Raw genomic sequence first — 21,993 nt, 5'->3', positions numbered from 1 at the left:
GATATGACTCAAACTAAATTTTATGAAAGATTCCTTCAAAAGTTTCCTCAAATAAAAATTTCTCAAAGATTTTTTGAAATGGAAAAACCTTTTTATATTAAGATTAATCATGTACGCACCACGTGTTGTGCTGAAAATTATACACTACAACCTCAAAATGAAGTGCAATCCATGCATTATCACTCTATACAAGTTTCTATTTTTGTACACATAGCATTCATGCATGCAGATGATAGCACAGAGGAGGATAGAAAGGTTGTAAGAGAGTATCACTTCTACATAAGTGATGATCGTACTCATTCATCAGAGTTTGTACAAGGATGCTTTAAATTTTTCTATGATAGTTTAAGGGAAAGGAACATACGATACAACCAACACTTAATATGGTCAGATAATTGCACCGCACAATTCAAGAATGCAAGGATGTTTTATTGGCTGACAAGGATGCATGTGACAAGCAGTGTACAACATTTTTGAAATTTCATTGAGGCTGGACATGGTAAGGGAGAGCACGATGGTGCAGGAGCATGTGTGAAAAGAGCCCTAGCCAGGGAAGAATTGAAGTATGAAGGTGGTGCTGAGTTGGTAGATGCAGAAACAATTGTGCGATGGTTTAAGTCTACGATGGGTCCAGGTAATCTAGGTACGTCATTGGTTTGTAGATATTTTTGGTTGATTACTGAATCTAACATTGAAAACTATCTAGATTGTTGTACAGTTGCAGGATCGAGTGACATGCACTCATTTATGAGTTCAAATTCAAGTTCACTGGTAATTTATATGAGATAGATGGTATGTTTTTGCTCTTCATGCATGTATTGTTTGTGGGAAGAATGTGAATCAGAAGAGTGGGTTGACAAATGGTCTTGTAGACCGTTGGTTCCCATTGATTCATATCAAATTCCCAAAGCACTACAATTGAGCCAGATGGAGACATCAGTGAATTTTGACTATGTATCCAACCTAGTGGATTTAGGTGATTTTTTGAGTTAATTTTTTTGCTAGTATTCTTTTTGGTTCATTTTGTTGTACATCATACTTTATTTTTGGTATTAATTAACACTTTATAAAATGCAGGTCATGTGTATGTAGTTGTTGCAAAAGAGAATAATGAAGAAGGAACAAATTACTATTTATGTCGTTGTGTTGAGCCTAAAAGAAAATTGACAACCACAATCATTGATGGAGAGGGTATTGAGTACCCAATAGGGTCTATTATCGTGACAGGAACATGGCTTTGGAGATACCCTATTAAGAATTTTGATGTTTGGTTGTTCAAGGACTTTGAAACACATAGACATATTCTTCATTTCTCTAACCTTGTTGTTGCAACAAATATTCATTTGATGAAGTATCGTAGTAGACCTCATGACAATATTTTATGGAAAGTTTGTGAATCTGACCATGAGGCAATACTTGACACAATACGGGTTAGAGCCGATCCTGAAGGCTCACTTGATTGATTCTATGGTTCAGAGTAGAATGATTTTGAGAATTTTGTATAAATCGTTGATGAATTGTTCTATATTCATTTTTTGTATATATAAATGCTCATGAGCTGATTTTTACATGTTTAGGGGCATAATTTTGTATATTTAAGTGGCAATGAACTGATTTGTACATATGTACATGCCATATTTTGTATATTAAAATGGCGATGAGCTGAATCGCACATATTGTAATGCCAAATTTTGTATAAAAGCCCATGAGATGATTTGTATATTAAAATGGCGATGAGCTGAATCGCATATATTGTAATGCCAAATTTTGTATAAAAGCCCATGAGATTATTTGTAAGACAATTTTTTGTATAATCAAATAGCCAAGAGCTGATTTGACCATATTTAGAGGCAAATTTTTGAATAATATGTGACAATGTTTTGTGACTATTTTGTGTGTCAATGTTTTGTGACTATGTTTTGAGTATATGTGATGTGTCCCTAGTCAATCATGAGCATTCTTGATTCTTGTATAATCATGGATAATTATTTGAGTCATTATCGGGTCATAGGGGTGATAGATTGAGACTAGATACAATTTGAGCAAAAATTGTCATTGTTGTCAAAAAAATTGTCAAAAAAGTTGTCAAGCAACTTCTACATTGCGTCGGTAGGGTATGACTCTTGACGTTCTGGTGCTTTGGGATGCACAATAGAGGCATTCCTAGCGTAAACATGCCCACCCGGATGCGCTCGTGATGTTGGTTTGTGCACACGAGGAACATAATCAATTCTAGCCAATCTTGCAACTTTTCCTTGCAAGCAACTGACGGTTTTTTGAGCAGGCAAAAAAATGCTACTAATTGAAAATAGCTTCGAGTCATCGAAAACCAAGATAGGCCATTGTAGAAAATCCTCACGTGACCCCACAGGATCAAACAAATTGACTGTATGTGTCGTGGATTGGAAGAAATAGTCCGTCAAATTTTGACAATTTTTTGGACTCAGGGCACTTGAGAGATCTCACCGGTAGGGTATGACTCTCGATGTTCTGGTGCTTTGGGATGCATGAAAAGGGAATTCCTAGCATAAACATGCCCACCTGGATGCGCTCGCGACGTCGGTTTGTGCACACGAGGAACATAATCAATTCTAGCCAATCTTGCAACTTTTCCTTGGAAGCAACCGACGGTTTTTTGAGTAGGCAAAAATATGCTACTAATTAAAAATGGCTTCGAGTCATCAAAAACTGAGATAGGCCATTGTAGAGGAGCCTCACATGACCCCACGAGATCAAACAGATCGACTGTATGTGTCATGGATTGGAAGAAACAATCCGTCAAATTTTGACAATTTTTTGGACTTAGGGCACTTGAGAGATCTCATCGGTAGGGTATGACTCTCAATGTTCTGATGCTTTGGGATGCACGACTGGGGTATGCCTAGTGTAAATATGCCCACCCGGACACACTCGCGATGTCGATTTGTGCACACAAGGAACATAATCAATTCTAGCCAATCTTGCAACTTTTCCTTGCAAGCAACTGACGATTTTTTGAGTAGGCAAAAAAATACTACTAATTGAAAATGGCTTCGAGTCGTCAAAAACTGAGATAGGACATTGTAGAGAACCCTCATACGACCCCATGAGATCAAGCAGATCGACCGTATGTGTCGTGGATTGGAAGAAACAGTCTGTCAAATTTTGACAATTTTTTGGACTCAAGGCACTTGAGAGATATCATCGGTAGGGTATGACTCTTGATGTTCTAGCGCTTTGGGATGCACAATAGGGGCATGCCTAGCGTAAACATGCCCACCCAGATGTGCTCGTGACGTTGGTTTGTGCACACGAGGAACAAAATCAATTCTAACCAATCTTGCAACTTTTCCTTGCAAGCAACTGACGATTTTTTGAGTAGGCGAAAAAATGCTACTAATTGAAAATGGCTCCGAGTCATCAAAAACTGAGATAGGCCATTGTAGAGGACCTTCACGCGACTCCACGGGATCAAATAGATCGACCGAATGTGTCGTGGATTGGAAGAAACAGTCCGTCAAATTTTGACAATTTTTTGGACTCAGGGCACTTGAGAGATCTCATCGGTAGGGTATGACTCTCGATGTTCTGGTGCTTTGGGATGCACGACAAGGGCATGCCTAGTGTAAATATGCCCACCCGGATGTGATCGCGATGTTAGTTTGTGCACATGAGGAACAAAATCAATTCTAGCCAATCTTGCAACTTTTCCTTGCAAGCAACTGACGGTTTTTTGAGCAAGCGAAAAAATGCTACTAATTAAAAATGGCTTCGAGTCGTCAAAAACCGAGATAGGCCATTGTAGAGGAACCTCACGCGACCCCACAAGAGCAAACAGATCAACCGTATGTGTCGTGGATTGGAAGAAACAGTCCGTCAAATTTTGATAATTTTTTGGACTTAGGGCACTTGAGAGATCTCATCGGTAGGGTATGACTCTCGACGTTTTGGTGCTTTGGGATGCATGACAGGGGCCTGCCTAGCATAAACATGTCCACCTAGACGTGCTCGCGATGTCGGTTTGTGTACATGAGGAACAAAATTTGACCATTGCGAGCGTGAGGGTGCTCTCGCACCAAACACATTGTTGTTTAAATTCATATTGTCGATTTTTGTTGTTTATATTCATATTGTTAATTACATATGCAAATATTCATTTAAATTTATAAAAGGGCAGCCACCAAATACAATGAATACACGATAATGAACTGAATACAAGGAGTTTTGTAGGGTTAATTCAACATTTTAGAAATTTTATCAAATCATATTCCACGATTGCAATGCTTTATATCATATATTTTTGTTGTTTATATTCATATTGTTGATTACATATGCAAATATTCATTTAAATTTATAAAAGGACAACCAAAAAATACAACGAATACAAAATAATGAACTCATTACACATTTATTGGATCGAATATCGATATTTATATATATAAAAAAAGGCATGTTTGCCAAGTCAATACAAGTATTACAAAAATGTGGCATATGCCATGTCCAAATCGATATACAATAAAAATGTAGAATATATCTATATGTATTGGTCATTCTATTAACAAAACTAACACTATATGATCCTAAACTTCTGGTGGATCATCAAAATCAAGCCTCTTCAATGTAGTACATGGCTCTGTAGATGGCTGCAAAACCACAATTCAAAAGCCAAGTTAGAATTTTTTTGTAGAAAATAGTTCACAATTAATATCATAACTATGCATTTAACTTTAATTCCTTTGCAATTGAAATGTAGATTACCTCATCGGCTGATCCAGGAGCTAATGTCTTCGCTCTCCTCTCCTTGTCACTCTTAGGGGTTTTCTTGAAGACATACTTAAATGGATCCACGTTATGGTCGTACCGCAAACAAGTCTATTGTCGATTAAATGTACAATTAATACAATGTACTAACATAAATATATCAAAAACACTTAAAATCTATAATATATAGAATAATGACGTACCTGTGCCTTAGATGCTTCTCCATTGGACTGAGAATGGCTCACCATCGATGTAGAAATGGTCGCTATTACCTATACAAAAAATGTACAAAGATTAAATACAATTAATATAATGATAAGTATTGAAGGTTGAAAACAATTAATTTTACATATCAAACAAAAGTGTACCGGATCCTGATATGCTTCTCCAGTGCAAGGAGGAGGGTTCACCATTGATGAAATAGGTATGGATATTTCCTGTATGAAAAAAATATAAGATTATAATATATCACAAGTTCACATGTATGTGTGCATATAATCATGAAATCAAGAAAATAAAGTAGAGATACATACCTCCGCCCTCTCTTGATTCGTGGGTGAATCAGGTGCATTCAACATATCCACAAAGCTCAATGGCCGCTGTACATGTAAAATAGACAAAAAACACTAATCAATCTACAAACCCCAACTAATACTTGATTTCAACATTTTCAAACAATTGTACAACTAAAAATGTGTTCAATTACCTTCTTCACACGTTTTGGCGTCTTCAAGATATTCTTTTTGTTTGGATGAGCCCTAGACGCGGAGGGGGTGCCCTAAAAACAGAAAATTAACATGAGATATTAGTACAGATAATAAATTAAACATAATTTTAAAAATCTAAAATGAAATGACTTTCATATTCCATCAAAACAATACATAAAAAGAGTTGTACAAAATATGATACCGTATAGCCTTGTAGGCCAAAATCGATCGCCAACAGCATGATGTCATCAATCTGGGACATTTCCTCCCCTGTCAACACCTACAAACCAGAAATTGGACCAAGCATTAAAGATAGTTAGTATATCTTGTATTTTTTTGAATTCAAAGTGTATTATTCTATTTTAACATGTTACAAAATTTATACCTCAGGTGTTGAAGTTGCAGCTATGGTAACTGGGGGAGGTCTATGGGATACCGCTGCTGCATCCTGAAATGCATATTATTTGTCTCAATTTAAATCAATGTATAAATGAAAATTCATTTATGTAATTACAAAATTAAAGTGTCCGATAAATAAAATGTTATGAATTCAAATCAACACACCTGTGTCTATGGCTCATGGGCAAACACCATGTCCATCAACTCATCTATCAGAGTGACATCCTCAACCGTGTGAGCCTGACATCTACAATCGCAAATCGTGCATAGATGATATGAGTATCCATCTGCACCGGCTGCATCATCTATCCCCGAGCATATCCTCGAGCAACTGACACACATATGCTCGATGGGCTCTCTGTCGCCCTCTAATGACTCATCATCCAATACAATAGGGTGTGCTAATGATGTCCCATGTTGGATGATGGCACCAGTCAATGTTGTGGCCGCCTGAAGAGTCTGTAGCTTCATCGACTCTTTCAGCTCTAATGGGACAGCTTGATGCACCTTGGGTCTGGGTGCTAGGGGGCGGCGACTCTCCGCAGCTAATCACCTATGGGCTCTAGGTCTATCTTGGGCAGAGCCACCACCTCTACCATGAAACTCTCTCATGTCAAAATAATTTGGGCGCACATTGAGCACAAACTCACAATATATTTTTCTCAAAAAATATAATGGCACCTCATAATTATTACAAGGTGGATCGTCAAAGACCATCCACCACCTCTGCCAAAAAGATTCTTCATCTGCACATTGGTACACCAATGTATGGGAAACCTCTTTGCATTAGGAGGTAATGAATGACCAATTTTGGGGTCAACAAAAAGGGCACATATTTGTTGTTTAGAAATATTTTGGTTTTTAACTCCATCGTATGATAGCCCATTGGCATAGAATTGACGACACCTATCCCTAAAGCTTCCCCATTTGGTAATTTATGTGGAAACATCTATGGCACCACTAGCTAATGTTGCTAGGCTAGTTGCGAGGGATTGATGATGGTCAAGCTCAGAAGTTTTCAATTTTACAATCAGTCTATTGATTTTGGATGTATTTTGCCCTAACTGATTAATTAATTCTTCCCGTGTTTCGGCTGTGTGGTCAAAAGGAGGAATTGGGGGTTGTTCTTGTGTGTTTTCAGGAGGTGCATTTGGTTGTTCTTGTGGGTTTTCAGGAGGTGCATTTGGTTGTTCTTGTTCTGGATTAGAAGAATCTAGTTTTTGAAACAAAAAATGAAAAAACCTAATCAATATTAATGAAATTAAATTCAAAATGTAAAACAAATTGCATAAACCAGAAAGAAAGAGAAAAATAAACAAAAACTAACCTTGATCCATAGCCTGGAGGACAAATTTAGCACCCCATTTGCGGTTTAGGTTAGAAAATGGGAAAAAAACAAACTAAAAAACACGCTTTTCGGGTAAATGAGGACCCAGTTTTTTTTTAAAACTTTTTTTATCAGGCACCACATACACGGTTTTACTAGTATTATTAGCGCGTACGCACTCATTTTCCTATAAGTAGCGTATATGCGCTAATTTTCCTAGCTGTAGCGTGTACACGCTCAGTTTGCTAAACTCAGCATGTACGCGCTACCTTTTCAAGGCTCGGGAAGAACAAACCTAAACGCGTATGTGGGAATTTGAAATTTTAAAACTGCGTATGCGTTGCCTGTTTTCCAAGTTTTTTTTTTGGTGGTGTCCACTTTTCTGACCACCATCTTTGTGCACACGCCCATTAATATAGAGTGATTTATTTGCCATCTAACATTAATGATTGAAGAATTAATTAATTAGGTGCTCAAGGTTGATTTATTTGCCTTTGCTTAGGACCTTGGTGATGTTGTCAAGATTAGGGGCCTATGGTTTAGGTGACCATTTTTAGGATATTACACTCACAAATCATCCACTTCTCATGCATTGTCATGTTGTCCATTTGTTGGGCCCATATACAAATTTCCATTCTATATACACCCCTATTTCTAGTCATGCTGGTCTAGTTCATTGGTCGAAGGCTTGTTTAAATTTTGCTCTTGTTTTTCGGTCCTTGTTAGTCTTCATTGCTTTGAACTTGAACTTGAACTTGAACCTTTTTGGTTCAAGGTTCAAAGTTCAATGAGCGTTGTTTTGAGCGTCCTTTCCTCCCGTGTAGCTTTAAGCTTTGCTAGCCTTACCCGTGTTTTGCATTCTTTGAACCTTGAACTTGAACCGTTTTGGTTCAAGGTTCAAGTTCAACATTCGTCGTGTTAATGTTTTTTTTGTGGTGCTCATGCAAGGTTCTGAGTTATATGTTTGGGTTCTTTGGAAGGCATGTGACTTGCCATGTGGTGATGGCGCGGGTTTTCAGAACTCAATTGATGGCCGTTGAAGGAAAGAATATTCTTTTTCCAGTGATTTGAAATCCGCCATTTATGGCAAGTATGTATGAAAATCGGCAATGTCAGAAGAGAAGTGACTTAACGGTTAAGGCGAACCACATCGTAATCATTTCAAAGTAACTTCACATGAACAAGAAGAAAAAGTGGGAAGAAGAATACTGTGAATAAAATTTTTGCTGGGACTAACATTCCTGTTTCTGATGCAGAGAAAGTACAGGGAAGGATTAAGGAGGAGAAATCTAGCATCAGGGTCAAATTTCCTATTGCTGGTCGGGTAACCAGATCAAGATCCAAGAAGGGTTTCAAACCGCCGGCTTCTCACCTCATTCTAGATTTGGATCCAGAAGAAACACCGAGCAAAATGACATCCCCTGTTTCAGAAGTAGACAAGCATTCAATTGACATTGATACTATTTTTCAGGATTTAGGAACACTTGAGATTCAGTCTCATGTAGGTCATACCACTCCCCCGTCCTCAGCAGGGTTTTCATCCATGCCCTCAAAAGAGTTAACCCTAGCACCAAAATGGCTACATGATTCCATCTCCAGAAAAAGGAATGTAGTTCCGATTTCAGTATCAATGGAGGACGTTGTAAGAAAATGCCTGGGAAGGTCTGTGAAGCCTAGAAAGTTAAAAACAGAGTCAATGATTGACTTTGATGAAAATACAAAGCACTGGACTACGGATATCGCTAGACTCGGGCCTAACAAAGATGCTGCTACGACCTCAGAAGCAGATTATGTTGTGGAACAGATAGATTTGGGAGTCGGAACCAGAGCTGTGGATGTTAAACACCTGGAGACTTCTACCAAACGAATCATCTCTCGTACCTGGAAGGATGAGAAGGACAAGGTTGAGTTGAAACAGAGTTTGACACAAATGGCTCAATATATCCATGCCTTGCAGAACAACCCGTTGCCATTATCACAACATTCAGGACCTTTTAGTCCAAAGTCACCTAGCAATCAAAAATTCCTGGATGAAGTTCAACGGAACAGGATGATCGCCGAGGTTTTCTCTTCGATTCTCTTCTTTTATCCCATAATAACACTAGGTCTCCTTTCATGAACTTCCTGGGCCTTGTCTTCTGATCAAAAATCATTTTAACCTTCATCTGATGCTCTGTGATCCTGTCAACCAACTTTTCTCTCTCTTCTTCAAGTTTGGTTAAATACATGACCCGCTTTTCGAGAGAGCTCTGAAAAAATGCATCTTCTATCACCGTCTGTGGTTTAGAAGCAGCTAATTCCAAAGAAAGAGAGACTTGCATGCCAATTCCATAAACCAGCTCAAATTTTCACTGACTAACATTTTCATAATATTAATCAAGTTCTTGTTGCTTGATTCTGCTTGACCGTTACCCTGCGAATAATAATCAAAAGCGTGTGCCAAGGCAATTCCATGGTCATAACAAAACAAGCTCAATTCTAACGAAGAGAAATTTGATGCATTATCTATGACTATTTTCTGAGGAACTCCAAACCTGACAAGAATATTCTCCTTAAGAAATGTACACACAATTTCTGAGGTAGTTTTTCTTACAGGGATAGCCTCCACCCATTTGGTGAAATAATCTGTCGCTGTTAAGATGTGAGTGTGCCCCGCACTAGAAATAGGATTCAAAGGACTAATACAATTGAGCCCCCACTGCTTAAATGGTTCTTCAATCACCATAGGCCTTAAAGGCAAGGCAACCAATTGGGGTTTACCAGTAAAAAGCTTGCATTTCTCACACCTTGCCACCCAAGAGTATGCATCCCGAAACATCTCTGGCCAATAGTAACAATTTTACAAGATTTTGTATGCAGTAACCATAGAAGAAAAATGACCACCGCATGCTTCATTATGGAAAGCTTTTAACAGAGCTTCTTGATGTGGCTTATCCACACATCGGAGAAAAGTGCCATCCAAGCTCTTTTTATACAATATGTTATTCGAGAGAACATACTTCACAGCTTTCAACCTCAAATTCCTTTTCTCTCTAGGAGAAAGACCATCTTGACAGTCCCCATATGTAAGATAATACGCCACATTAGTGAACCACGAATCTTGATGATCGACGAACAGAGTTATAGGTAAATTGATGTCCTCTTTGAACTCATTTTCGGCCATCAATCTATAGAAGCCTTGTCCTCTGACCAATTTAGTGGGCTTGATATCTAAATTGAATTCCTATATCTTAGAAACCCAAGACGCTCTATTGTTGATGCCAACATCTTGTTGAGTTAAAACAACCTTCACTGAAGTATTAGGAATAAAGACAATTGCATGTGATTGAAGTATATAATACCTGAACTGCTTAATGGCCTTAACCACTACATAATCGTGCTTCTCTATCTGTGAGTATTTCAGCTCATGCTTCTTTAGGGGAACACTCAAATGAGATCGACACTTCTTCATTATCTTCGCCTTTTTGTACCAAAATCCTGAACATAGTATGGTCTGATGCATAACAATAAATAACAAAATCTTTATTAAAGTCTGGATTTACTAGGGTGGGTGCATGTGCAATTGCCTTTTCAATCTCTTCGAAAGCTATTCTGCCAGCTTCATTCCACTTAAAAGCTACCTTTTCACTCATCATATTCACAATATACTTGGTAGTCTCAGCAAAGTCAGGAATAAAGCGTCTCAAGAAGTTCACCTGTCCAAAGAAAGACCTCACTCCATTTCTACTTGAGGGAAGGCCAAGCTATTGTATCGCCTTTACTCTCTGAGGATCAACTTTCACTCCTTCCTGTGAGACAATGTGCCCCAAATTTTTTCCCTCCGTGACACCAAAACCAGACTTTTTAGGATTTAAAGATACCCCATGCTCTCTGCATCTCATTAAAACTTTCTTCAGGTCCCGCACATGATGTTTCCTTTTTCTGGAGAATACAGTTAAATCATCCAAATACACCACAATAATCTTATCTTTCAAATGCCCAAAGGAGAGGTCCATCGCTCTTTGAAAAGTAGCTCTCGCGTTAATCAGCCCAAAAGGCATCTTGTTATAAGCAAAGGTGCCCCAGGGAGTTATAAAGGTTGTCTTGTGTTGATCCTGCTCAGCAACACTAATCTGATTATATCCAGAAAAACCATCCAACATAGACATCATTTCTGACCCAGAAACAGTTTGTAAAATATGATCTATCGTAGGCAGGGGATAATTATCTTTCAAACTTCCTTGATTTAAATTTCTGAAATCAACACAGATTCGTATCTTGCCATTCTTCTTTCGGACAGGAACTATGTTCGCAACCCAGGTAGAATGATGTATAGGATAGATAATTCGAGCCTTCAACATTTTGTCAACCTCATGAAAAATTGCTTCTGCTACCTTGGGATTAAAGTTTCTTAACTTCTATTGGAATGGACTAACACCTGGTTTTAAAGGAATTTGATGCTAAAACTTACCATCCCTAAAGTTCTTCAAATCATCATAGTGTAAAGCGGAAAATCGAACCCTAGGTGTTCCCCCACTCCATGGAGAGAGAAAGGAGGTCACTAGGATTGACGGTTTTCTCTTAGGAGAGACTTTACATTCAAAAGAGGGGTTGAAACCCACAAGATCCAATCCCACACAATGCAAGACTGGATTCTAAATGAGTTTCAAGGGTTAAGACATCAAGGATACCCTCTTTTGTAAAGAATGTAGATAGAATGATTGAACTAGGAATGCATGTAAAGTAAGAAAGATTCGCTTGTAGATGGAGATAGGGACACGGGATGAAGCTACGGACCTGAAATTAGTAGTAAAATGTCGAGACGATGTTGTCCTGCAAATTTGAGCGAAAGTTGACAGGACGATGGCGCCTAGAGTGCACACGGTCCTCCGAAAAATCCGCGAAACGAAGGGGGATCTGTTCGTCTTTGCACAGGGATTCCAGATCTTCAATTACAGCCATGTACCTGCAACCTACACATAGAAAAGAGAGGACAATTGGGGGGTTAGGGATTAGGGGTTTGCCTTTAGGTCAAACCCCAGTTTTGGAATTAACCAAGAAATGAGAATGCTGTAAATGTAAGTGTTTGTAATGTAATCAAGTACTGATACCTTGTTGTAAGAATGTTTGTATTCTTACATGCGAAGGTGTAATGATGTTGTATGTTATATGTTGTAAGTGATCTCCTCTTCAATGGTTGAATCCTTGTCTTGAATGCAACATCTAGCCTTGAATGGAGACTTAGAATGCTCAATTGAAGGAATGCTTGAATGCTTGAATGTTTGAATGTTTGCCTAGCGCTTCCGCCTCTTGCACTTACTTATTTTTTTACTTACCCTTTCTAGGAGGGGAAAAGTAGTTTATATACTTGTCAATTAGGGTTAGGAGACTGATTTTTCTAACCTTAGGCCGACCTAGGAACATTATTTTCCAAATTGCAAACTTAAAGACCTGCCCAAAATAGGGCCAGGGACCAGGGCGCTAGGCACCATGGTCCTACCCACCTCTCGGGACAGCAAGGTGCAAGGAGGATCAGGCCAAGGTGCAGTTTTTGATGTCGCAAGCAGGTTTTGGGGTCTCGATTCAGGTTCAACGTTGCGCCGCCATCGTGAAGACCCAAATGCAGTCAAAATTGTAAGTGTCATAATTTTAGGACGCTACACATAGCTCCACGCAAATACATCCTTAAACTCTACCAGTAAAACAATAAACTTATTTTTTTCCACTTCTGAACAACATTTTCCCAAATTAACCAATTCAGGATCCTCATCAGTACCAATGTTAATTTTCTCATACTCCCTAGAGCTCTAAGTCACAGGGGCTTCTTTATCCCCTCACTTGACATACTCATCTTTCCTGTCGAAGAGACATTCAAGAGAAACTAAACCTTTTGGAATTTTATTTCCCTTCAACTGCAACACCCCGTCATGTGCTTCCTCTTGCGTATCAGGAGAAAACTCCTTACAACTCTCCGCCGACCCTTCATAAAACAAGGATGTGAAAATGTTAGCACATTGCAGAAAGCTCTGAATCTGTTTATCATTTTCAAACACCTACCACGATTCAAAATTATCTCGCACACTAGGTCTATAAACTAGCTCAACCCTGTACGTATCAGTTGTGAAATCTGGGTGTGGAACCAGCAAGGCTGCATATACTGCCAAAGAATCTACCTTCAAATTAAATTCCCAAGGAACGACTTATATTGAAAAAGCATCAAAGGCCTCAATGTCATCCCAAACACAATTTCTATAGTGTCTTAATCTCTCATTTTTTATTGCAAATAAGCCCCTCACCTATTTCACAATAAGTTCTGCATCACCTTTCACCCTCAACATCTTAATTTGTAACCTCTTTGCTTCATCCAGACCTAATAGCAAGGCCTCATACTCAGCCGTATTATTTGTGTTTTGGAAATCCAGCTTAAAGGAATAAGGAATAATCTCTTGGCTAGGGGACACCAAAATGACCCCAACACCCGATCCTGAAGATGAACAACTCCCATCAAATTCCATGGACCAGAGTTCATTTGACCTACCTGCACCTAGCAAAACATTCTCATCTTGAGGGTCAATCGTTATCATGTAATTGCCAAAGCCACAATCTTGATACAAAATTTGAGCTTTCGGATCATTAGAGGGAAAAACTGTGTATTTAGCCTTCATTTCAAGGTGCAAAAGGACTCTCTGTTTTCCAACTGAGATTGCCGCTTGAGACCAGTCCATCCTAATCTCCCCTCCCATGTCTTTACAAAATGTGTGACTCAACAACATACCATAGCTAGCAGGAATATCAGCCACTAGGATTGTCAACTTAATTCTCTTGGCAGGATGTGCAACTAAGGCAACCTGTGCATCTTTAATTTGTCCTAATAAAGGAACTTGCTTAGAGTCCATGGAATAACACTTGCTAAAGGTCTTTGTTAGGGTCAAACCTAAAGCTTTTGCTACAGCCGAAGGCATGATGTTATCGGACGCTCCCGAGTCAATTATGCAATTACTCAACTTGTGCCCATTAATATACAAGGACACATAGAAAGGTTCCGGTTTACCTTCAAGGCTAGGTTCAAGGAGGTCATCTTGCAAAGGGGAAGACCTTGATGAGCTTTCAGGGGTTACTTGAGCAGGACTAACATCAGCATGTGCTTGTGAAATAGTATTCATAGGTGTTTGGGCTTCGGTAGCTAAGGCATAGACATCATCCCCTTTAACAAATTCAACTAATCTATCAAGTTCCCGTGGGTTCAACTTCAAATACTTAGCTGGAGAAATTTGAACATGAGATGTTTTATAGAACTCATTGATATCAAAAGGGTTAGTACAGGAATGAGAACTTAAAGGAGCAACATATGGAACCACTTTTGACATACCTCCATGATGGGTTAAGGTTTCTTTTCCCTTCTCTGAACTGTGTACAGGTGTTGCAACATTTTGAGATTTCAAATTCTGTTGAGTTCTTGTAAGAATTGCATATGAAGAATCCTCCAAAGATACCAACATGTTTCCTCCCCTCTCTGAGTCGGAGACATATTCCATATAATGAATTTCAGAGTCACCAGGCATAATTTGAGGGCTTACTTCATCTGCCTCTAAGACTGTTTCTCCTTTACTGATCATTTGAGAAAAATGAACCATCTCCGAGCATGAAGATCCATCATGTTCGTTAGTTAAATGGAACACACAAGAATTTGTTTTGAGTGGTGGTGCCTCAATAGCAAGTCTTCCTCCACCCCCTGCCTGTTGATTAGGATATAACCTGGGAAGGTCTTGATATGGCTGGGAATAGGAAGTATTTACTTTAGGGGTCTATCTCTTCAAGGCAATTACATCATTCATTAACCATTGAATGACAGGATCTGAAGAAGAAGCAGGCTGTGCATTGGATGTTTGCACTTCACGTTTCCATTTGCCTGTAGTGATCAAATCATCTTCAAGTTCAACTGCAAGGGTTTTAGCAGCACTCAAATCTGCAACCCTTTGCCTATGAATCAAGAAACTTATTTCAGAGGGCATTAAGTTAATAAAGAAACATTTGACATTATCATTTGAGGGTTTTTGGTTGACCGAAATCTTGTGTAGAATCTTATCAAATCTGGCCACGAAATCTCTCATGGATTCGGGAAGTTCCTTTTTCAACTGAGACAACTAAGCTAGAAGTGAGTGTTCATCTTCAGCTACCTTGAATCTAGCTTCAAATCTTATCTTCAAATCCTACCAGGTAGTTATCACACTATTTGGCAAATGATAAAACCGGTCCACCGCCACTCCTGTCAATGTTTGGATAAACAGCCTAATTGCCACATCCTCATGTTGAACCGCTATTACTCCATAGGCTACACTGAAAGCATTCAAATGTTCATCTACAGTGACCATCCCATCCCCGCTAAACTTAGGCAGATGATCTCTAGCAGCCTTGGGCAATGGGTTAAGGTTCAAGCCTAGGTTCAACGGGCCTACAATTGCCCCCCAAGGGTTATTGGCCTCCATTGGAAGTATAATATTAAGGGGAGTAGGGTTGAATGAAATGGGGATGGGAATGTCGTGCAAGACCAAAGCTTGACAAATCGGAGAAGCAAGTGTTGATGGAAAAGAAGATGAAGGTCTACTTCTTTCCCTTCGTTGGGGCGAGAAATTGGGTTGGGAACCTAGATTTTGTAATTCTTCAAAGATAGGATCGAAAACCCCCCCTCTCCTCTGGGATCTAGTATATGGTTTGGAGTCCAGTGTGGAACAATCAGGGCAACAAACGTCTGGGAATTTGGAATTGATTATCAGGGACGTGAATAAAGAAGACCCTAGGAACCACTATTCTTTCAATGACTAACTCTGGCTGATCCGATTGTCTTTTGATTTCACTAAGAAGAGCACTGATTCTATCATATTCTGCCTGACTTCCTCTATGCCTCCAGGCTAGAATATCCAACTCTGAGGTAATGTAACTTTTTTCCTCTTGTACCCAGTTTAAATTTGGTTGCAAGAAAGGCAAGAACACTTCAAGAGGCAAAACCATTTATAAAAAACAAATTATACTTTAAAGACGATCTTGCTGAAAACCAAGTGTCAGGCTTGAATGAAGATGTCATGTTCATTTGCAAAGAAATTATCGAATGGCGCAATCAGATTATTGAGCAGGGTTATAATGAATCAGCTAGCCTACGTAGTGAATTAACAGCCCTGAGGACAACCATGCAGAAGGACTTGCGGTGTGTGGATGTTCATTTACTTAAGGAAGGCAGTGAAACTCTGGAGGACACCACGGAAATGACTAACCAATTCAGCAGTTGCATCAGGCAGATTAAGACGGAGAAAACCCTGTCTGTGGAAGATTTTACACGGATATCTAAGGTGGAATTAATGCTCACTGTGTGCCTCGATCATCTAGATTCTCACAGGGATAAAGTGCAAATGGTAAAGAGGAAGAAGGAGCTTTGGAAGCAGAGGGTTATTCATATCAGTTTACCGCACGTAATGGTAATCCGGGAGTTTTCAAAGGTACATCGAGAATGGAGCGCGGCCAAGGCGGTGATGGTGTCAATCCAAGACACTAATCCGAGTGATAACACTGAAACAGAGCAGTCCGCATGACTAGCACTGCTGGCAGTTGTTTGCCAGCAAGTCTAGTTATTTTCTTTAAAATTCAGTTATTGTAGTTAGGGTTAATTTCCATTAACTCTAATGAGTTAATTTTACTTTGGTTAAAAACTACTGGGTCTGGTGACCTATAAGTATCTGGTGTAATGACTTTGTCGGGGTTGGATAAGTTTTTAAAAAGACTGGCTTTAAGACTAGTTAAATACATTTTGTGTATGAAGAAAGTGGAGGAACATCTGTGGATGTAAATCTTTTTAACAACTATTTTCAATTTCAAATCTATGTGTTTGATTTCAAAGTTGATTTTTGTGCAAGTCTATTTTGAAGAAAGGGCTGTTATACTTTTTATATATGCAGAAGGTTATTAACTAGATTCATTTTGGAAGTCTTTTCATTTTGTTTTAGCGATCATATGAAGTCTGTCGGCTTTATATAAAAAAATTATATATGGATCAGTACCTGCATTCCATTTTGTATTGACTGGTGTATGCAATTGCCTTTAAGTGCTTTCTAGTGAAAAGCATTCCATTGATTGTATGTAATTTGGAGCTGAATGAACATTAACTAGAGGGAGTTGTACCTAAAATTCAGAGGTTAATTAATTAAATGGTTTTCCAACTGTTTGGTAGGAGAAATTGTCTATTTTTCTGTGTTACACACTGATGTTATTTAATTACATAACAAAAGACAAATCTGATAACCAACACCATTTTAGTCCCAAGATCATCCATAACACCATCATAATGCCCAAATATTACCTCATCTAAGCCAAATTCCTCTCATCCATCATCACTATTCAAATCCAATCAAAATCCAATCTTGTTGCATAGTAGAGAGCAATCCACAAATCCACCATCTCAAAGGAGCAAATCAAGTGGAGCAATAAGGGTGCATTTTCCACTTCATCTAGCTCAATTAGAGGAAGAGTAGAAGCTAAGGTATAATTGACCAATTTAGTTGTTTAAATGCTTTATTGGTATTTTTATGTGGTTTATGCAATTGATTATTAACCTTAGGTTTTCTCATCTTCATTTTCAAATTCTTTGAATCTCCCCATGCATCCTCAGTTACCCAAAGAATTTTTAATTCCTTTTCTCATTTAGTCTTTTCACACATGCTCTTATTTTGGAATTTTTAATTCCTCTCCCCTTTCTCCAAGGAATTTTTAATTCATTTTTCTCTTCCCAATGTACTTGGGAACTCTTCCCCATGTACCTTGAGAGGTGTGGAGACAAGAAATGTCTTTATGGCAAATCTCTTAAATCTCACACCTCGTCCTCTCAATCCTCTCCTTGAAGATGAGAAAACCTAAGGTTAATAATAAATTGAATAAACCATATAAAAAACACCAATAAAACATTTAAACAACTAAATTGACCAATTATACCTTAGCTTCTACTCTTTCTTTGATTGAGCTAGATGAAGTGGAAGATGCACCCTTGTTGCTCCACTTGATTTTCTCCTTTGAGATGGTGGATTTGTGGATTGATTTCCATTACACAACAAGATTGGATTTGAATAATGATGATGGTTGAGAGGAATTTGGATTAGATGAGGGAATGTTTGGGCATTATGATGGTACTATGGATGAAATTGAGACTAAAATGGACAACATGACAATGCATGAGAAGTGGATAATTTGTGAGGAGAAAAGACTTCAATTTATAGATTGGAGGAGGCCAAAATGGAGGGCCAAGATTGATTTCAAAATGAAGGGTTGAGATTGATTTTAAATGGAGGAGAGGATTGAGAGGACAAGGTGTGGGGTTCAAGAGATTTTCCATAAATGCATTTCTTGTCTCCACACCTCTCAAGGTACATTGGGAAGAGAAAAAGGAATTAAAAATTCCTTGGAGAAAGGGGAGAGGATTTAAAAATTACAAAATAAGAGGATGTGTGGGAAAACTAAATGAGAAGAGGAATTAAAAATTCCTTGGGAAGAGGATTCATGGGGAGGTTCAAAGAATTTGAATTTCCTTGAAAGGATCAAAGTTGACCCATCCCTAATCAAGGTGATTAGGGATGTAAATTGATTAAGGCAATTGATTAAGTGGCTTAATGAGTGATTAGAGTGCTAGTGGGAAATTTAGGAGGATGTGACATGAGGAGAGAGAATGAGCGGAGGAATATAAAATTAGAGGATAATGATAAACATGATTAGAGAGGAATTAATTAAGATAGATGAAGATTAGGGAAAGTTATTTGTGCGCTATAGTAGTTCAAATTCTATAGAAGGGGATTTAGAAAGGTGAACAACTATATATATTTGGCAAAGGCTTTGCATATGAGGAGAGTCAAACCAATATATCAAGGAAGCCATTGAAATTCCAGGTTTTCTATCTATGGTCATTGTATTAGATAATCATTACTTCATTGTATCATTTGTTATTATGATTATATCATGAAATACTTGAGGTTTCATATGTTTAATGGAGATATAAGTTGCATATTCCACATTCATTGTAACATTCAACATTGATCAGCCACTTAGCTTTCATGCCAACTGTTTTCTTAAATGCCTAATGGCTGTAGGTATACATTGGGATGCATGACAAGTGTTCGTCTTAATGTCAACTAGTTGTACTAGTTGATTTAATTCATTACGTGTGTGTGTAAAGAACTAAAACAACTAGTATTTATTTTCTATAACAACCTTGCATTGTTAGAAGCTTTCCATAACTTCATTTGCAGCCTACAAACCCAAAGAAGACAATTAAAAAACTCATAACAACGGCTTCAAACATTGTATGCCAAGTGTTTGACAATATTCCTTGGGGTTCAAATAAGTGAAACAAGGTTAGATTATCCAAGGGATACTACACATCATTGATAATATGTTGGCAGTAGGAAAAATGACTCCTACTGCCACTGCTTCTATTGCCTCTTCTGAAGCAAAATTTAAAAGAAGAAAAAATAAAGAGAAAGGTTTATTGGTAATATAAATCATGCAACCTAGACAACATTACACTTTAGTACGAGTATTGTGAAGTCTAACTATAGTTTTTTGAAAGGGAGTTAGTAGGCCCAATTAGGGTGGCTAGGAGAAAATTGAATTATTTTTGCCAATGGTCATTGAGTGAATTAGTACATTAATTACAGACAACTTGTTGACTCCACCACTTTTAACTTACAAATTGCATGTTGTTTTTTATTCCTTTCATTTTGAATTTACCATCCTCAATTTGCTCCCCATCTCTAGGAAGAGTTTGATCCACCATGAAGCATCAACACACCCTATTTTGTGTCAATAAGAACTACAATTGGAATATTTTCTATCCCTGTTATAAAGCCATTAATAGTGCCTCTATTCATAAATACATTTTCTCTTCCACATAGTGAGTCTCCTTGCTCCTTGAATGAGCTCTTTTGAATTTTGTAATCTCATGATTGCAGATATTCCCTATCTTGTATGCCATTTAGTCTCCAGACCTTCACTACATTTAGAAGATAGCTTATGCCCAAGCCTTTCACAAACATCAACATAGTTCAATTGATAGTCAAAATGGTGGAGACATGGAAAATTTCCGTTCAAAGCCTCCAAAATTTCTAATCTGGAGTTCAACAAGGATACAGGATAAGTTAAAAAAATAAAAATAATAATAATTATAGATTGACTAACATATGCCATAAATGTGAATTTGAATTATTCTATTAGTTGGATATCTGGGAATGTTTATAACACCACATTTTTTTTTTCTTTTAGTGACCTGTTGATGTATATTTTATGACACCTCAAACTCAAAATAAAATATGAAGTATTTTATCCTCTCTTGAACAAGGACTCCTCAAATTCTAGACTGTTTGATCAAATGAGGTGACTCCAAGGTTTCTTTTGTCAAGTCTCGACTTTATGAATGGATAGTCTTAGTGAATATGATGTGATATGTTGGTATCACAAAGGGACTTATGCTTATGAATCATAGCTCGAACGTGCAAACTAACTAACTCAAACTCAAACAAAAGACAAAAGGGAAAGGGTTTTGAGAACACGTAAAGACAATGATGATAATGAATAATGTTTTGATAGACAAACTCCTTCAAACTAAGCTTTGCTTTGTCATGATAACAACAACTACACAAAACTAATGTGATCTCCTAAGGCGGTGAGTGATTTTCATTATTGCAGACATTTATCCAAATACTCAATGCTGGTGCAATTTGAACAAGTACTCACAATTGAACTTAGCCACAATAACAAGGTTAAAGCTAGATTTACATTGTAGTTACAATTAGAAAATCACAAAAAAATGAACCAAGGAATTTGTCATATATCATCGCATGTATCTACCATAATCAATCAACTTTAATTAATTAAGAAGTAACAAGAAACCATGCAAAATGTAGAGCACAACATATAGATCCGCCATAACTTCAATGGAAGTATTGAATTGATTTCAACATAAATTTGACAACAATTTGTTCTTTCCTCCAACTCTACTTCTACTTTATAAGGCTGTCCACTATTGACTATTGTCTATTAACTATTAACCCTTACAAATGGAAAGGCTAGGCCTTTTATAGATATCCCAATTACAATTCAAGGGCCAGGATTGATTTGAAATCAATGGCCAAGATTTGACAATAAAACCCTGATTAGGGTTAGTTATAACTAACTCCTCTTTGACCAATAAGATGATTACATTGAATGTGGAGCAATGAGAAAATAGGAGTTGTTACATCAAATTTTGTGCCTCTCACATGTGTAGTTGTCATCTTGGAATGACTTAGGCTCAATGAATTATGAGTTGATGTGGCATAACTTGACTAGGTTGATGATGATTAGATGCCACCTCAGCATGTATATCTCTTGATACTCAACATTTTCATACTCGCAGAGGAATTCCATCCATCTTCATTGTTGAGCATTCAAGTTCGCTTGTGTGAAAATATAATGCAAACTAGGGTGATCACTATGCAGCTCAAACCGATGCCCCAATAGGAAATGTCACCATCTAACCAACGCATGCACTACAACTACCAACTCCAAGTCATGAACTAGATAGTTCAACTCGTGATCCTTGAGTTTGTGAGACTCATAGGCAACCACACATCCATCCTGCATAAGCATTGCACCTATACCTTCTAGAGACACATCTGTACAAACCATGAAATCTCTGGATGGATAAGGAACTGCCAAAATTGGAGCACTAACAAGGAGTTCCTTCAAGGTACCAAAATATGACTCACACCTCTCTAACCAAAAAAACTTATTCCCTTTCCTTTGAAGAGAAGTGATCGGGTGACCTATCCG

The sequence above is a fragment of the Cryptomeria japonica genome, chromosome 1, assembly GCF_030272615.1.
Source record: "Cryptomeria japonica chromosome 1, Sugi_1.0, whole genome shotgun sequence".
Taxonomy (NCBI): Eukaryota; Viridiplantae; Streptophyta; class Pinopsida; order Cupressales; family Cupressaceae; genus Cryptomeria; species Cryptomeria japonica.
This window is presented reverse-complemented; position numbering follows the sequence as displayed.